Source organism: Odocoileus virginianus, unplaced genomic scaffold, assembly GCF_023699985.2.
Source record: "Odocoileus virginianus isolate 20LAN1187 ecotype Illinois unplaced genomic scaffold, Ovbor_1.2 Unplaced_Contig_1, whole genome shotgun sequence".
In the NCBI taxonomy this organism is placed as follows: domain Eukaryota; kingdom Metazoa; phylum Chordata; class Mammalia; order Artiodactyla; family Cervidae; genus Odocoileus; species Odocoileus virginianus.
The window spans coordinates 1032747-1036668 of record NW_027224318.1 but is presented as its reverse complement, the minus strand read 5'-3'; the positions used below and the strand labels follow the sequence as shown (position 1 = coordinate 1036668).

The window sequence follows — 3922 nt, the reverse complement described above, 5'->3', positions numbered from 1 at the left end:
GCCATTTCCTACTCCAGGTAATCTTCCTGACCCAGGAGTCAAACCCACATCTCTTGCATTGCAAGTGGATTTTTTACCACTGAGACATTGGGGAAGCCCTTGCTGTCTTCCTAATATGCACTAAAATATCGACCAACATTCATATCAGATCTGCACTCCTTCTTGGATAGCATCCACAGGAAAGCACTTTGGCAAAAATCAACAAAAGCATTCTATGAAAATCAATTAATTTTATGGAAGTTACAATAAAGGTATTGTTTATCATTATTTATGAATTGTATGCTATATGCATAGATATCAATAAAGTTCATAGTAAACTATATAATGTATACACACAAACATATATACTATATATATATACACACACACACATATATATTTGGTAAAGCTATATATTTTTTCTTTCTGCAGAGCTGGTTGTTAAGTACTTGTAAGCACACTATAGGTCTACATGTTAAGATACCACCAGAAAATATATAAATAGTTCAATTTTCTTTATTTCTGCCAACAATTGGCAGCATCCAGTTTCCTAATTTTTGTCAAGTAATAGATATAAAGTGATACCTCAATTTTTCTTTAGTTTGCATTTTTTAAAATCACCAGTCTGTTTGAGCTTTCCTTTATATATTTGTTAGTGTTTTGAATAGATAGATAGATAGAGCCAGATTCTGACCTTTCTCTTGTTTCATTGATTAATTCATATAGTCTTGTTGAAAGTATCATATTATTTTAAACATTTCATGATTAAGGGAAACATCAAACATAAACAAAACTACACTGGTTAACATAATGAACTCCCATGTAATCATTGCCAAACCTCCATAATCATAAACTCACAGTCATTTAAAATCTATATTCCACTCAGTCTCCACATCTTCTGTATTATTTTCAAGACAGACTAAGACATGTCATTTTATGTGTAAATATTTCAGTATGTATCTTTAAAAGATACAGAATTAAAGCAAAAACAATCCGAATACAATTATGACAAGAAGAAAAGAACAATAACTCGTTGACATGATCAGATATCTAATCAGTGTTTAAATTTCTAATTGTTTCATAAACATGTCTGTAGTTTTTAACAGTTTGAATCAGAATCCAAATAAAGTGTGATTCATTGATATGTCTCTTAAATGATTTTAATTTGTTGGTTCTGCCCTCCATCTCTTTCCCTTTGCATTTCATTTAAGGAAGAAATTTGATTATTTTTTTCCTGTGAAACTTCCTAGTCTTGATTTTGTTGAATGCATTTCTATTCTGTCATTCAATATGTTCCTCTGTTTTCTGTATTTCTTATAAAGTCATAGTGTAATCTAGAGATTTGATCAGATTCAGGTTTGGTTTTCTGAGAAGGTGACTTCGTAAACAGTGGTGTTTTCTTCCATCAGGAGGCTTTATTATCTTTCTTTTTGTGATGATCAGTGTCTTGATACATTATTTCATTGAGGAATACAAAATAATGAAATTGTAATTCTTTCACTTCTCCCTTATTTTTAGTTGGAATACTTCAATTAAAAAAAAAAATCCCCCTATCTACTATTTGGTTATTCAATGGTACAATTCATTTAGGAGTCAGAGTAACAGCTTGATTCTTCTCCTTTATTTACATATTTTCAAAATAATAAGTTGGTTTATTAGCATCTTTAAAAGTAACTAATTAGTCTTTTAAAATTTGTTTTATGTTTTTGGCATCATTGTAAACTCATGGATTTAAACATAATTGATGTGCTTCAATTTATGGCAGTCATTATTCTTATTGATGCTGAACTTGATTACCTTTGGTCTTTGGGAGCTTCTTCAAGTTGGCTCCTGGGTGGGTCCTTTCAGCATGACTTAGTGATTTCTGTACTGCCTCCTTCCTATATGGCAAGCCAATGTGTTCCAGGTTTATCTTGGACATTTTCTGTCTTAGACCTGCAATCAGCCATTTCTTTAAGTAGCTTTGGTTTTGTTTAGTGGGAAATGGTATTTGAGGACCACAATCTGGGTAAGGGTAAGTGTTAGTTGCTCAGCCGTGTCCGACTCTTTGCAACCCATGGACTGTAACCCACCAGGTTTCTCTGTCTATGGGATTTCCCAGACAAGAATAATGGAGTGGTTTGCCATTTCCTTCTCTAAGGGATCTTCCTGATCCAGGGGTGGAACCCGCGTTTCCTGTGGCTCTTGTATTGGCAGGCAGATTCTTTACTACTGAACCACTTGGGAAGCCCCTGGTTAGCATACATTCAAAAAATATTGCTACATATTTTAAGTATGTCAGTATCTAATGGAACATTGTGATCTTTTTAGTTCTTATTTTTCAAAGGTAGCTATTTGTAGACCTTTATTTTTCCATGTAAATTTTATTTTACTTATTTTTTGTGTGTGTGTGGCTAAGGCTTTATTGGTAATCAGGCAGGGCTGGGTAGGGAGCACACTGGGGGAGCATGGTCGGCATACCAGGCCAGGACTGGTCTTCAGGGCAGTGTGGAGGAAATCAAGCCTAAAGTCTGCAGGCCAGGGTTCTGGTGAAGTGACTCATGGCAGAAAACAAAAACAAAAACAAAAACACACACACAGAAAGGAAGGACCCTCTGGTTGTCTTTGGAGCAGAAAGCATGACGTCAGGGGATGGCTTCACTGAAGAAGAGTGGGATGCTGCTGTAGAGTTTTAAAGATCCTGGATGAATGGGATTGGGAAAGAGTTGGGGCCAAATAAGGCCTAAGTGGAGGCAAATGGAAAGAAAGGAGAGAGTAAGGTCCTGGGGTGCAGGGAGGTCCAGCAAGCGCAGCACTGGCTCTTGGATTCACCTCCTGCCTTCCAGGGTGCTACTTATTGCCGCACATGGCTATCCTTGAACATAAAGGGTGTGGGAGGAAGCAGCTGGACTAATGCATGCAGAGATCCTCCTTAGGCCCTTAAAGCAGGTGAGGCAGTCTTTCAGCTTTAGGAATTCATCCAGGCACTTGGGGTCAAATATAAAGTGCAGGCCAGGAAACCCACATAGGTGAGCTTGTCCCCTGCAAACCAAGTCCTTGTCCCCAGAAACTCTGAGTAGAGCTTCATATTTTCAGGGATCTCCTTCAGGTATTGAGACTTCATTTTCTCAGAGTGATGGCGGTGGCAGACTCAGACCAAGTCATCAGCAGTGTCTGTAGCCCGGTTCCCCATCACGGCCATGCATATCTTCTCAGTCTCACTACTCATGTTGTGCTTGTGAGCAGTGGAGTCAAGGGTGGCCTTGCTCTGGGTGAGCTTGTGAGCCCCATTAATTAAATAGAGCAGATTGGGGAAGCCTAGGCCCAGCTTGAATTTTTTACTTAGCCACTGGCTTCTGTCATAGTTGGGGCTGTCCCCTATTCTGTACTTCTCATAGTTTGAGTTTGTGCATTCCAGGAGCAGGCGGACTACATGAGCTAGGCTGTGGAGGTGCCAGTAACCCAGGGTCATTGCCATGATCAGAGGCTGTGGATCCAGGCGCCCTCTCCACACCACTGAGGTGGAAGTTCACCCTCCATGTAAATTTTAGAATAAGTTTGTCAAGTTCCTCAAAGAATGCAACCAGAGTTTTGATCAGAATTTTCTTTTTATATATCATTTTGAGGTGAATTGACCTTTAACAGTATTAAGTTGTCCCATGGAAGATGCTGGAATGGCTTTCCATTTATTCAGATCATTTTATAGCTCTTTTGTGTTTTTTTTTTTTCTCACCATTGAGGTCTTGTATGTTTATGTGTATATCTGTCTGTCTCTCTCCCCCTTAAAAAAAATACCTGCCCAAGACCTGTCCATATTACTATTCTTTCAAAGAACCAGCTTCTGTTTTTTAATCTTCAATGTCATTTTTTTTTTTACTATTTCATTGATTTCTTCCTTTACGTGTGTTATTTTCTTTCTCCTGTTTTTCTCTTGAGTTTGCTCTGTTGCCCTGTTTCCAAGTTC

General features: G+C 38.0%; 1 pseudogene; it reads right to left on the bottom strand.

Moving 5' to 3' along the window:
* Window positions 1-2808: 2808 nt before the first annotated feature.
* Window positions 2809-3436, bottom strand: LOC110144663 (glutathione S-transferase Mu 4-like; annotated as a pseudogene).
* Window positions 3437-3922: the final 486 nt, after the last annotated feature.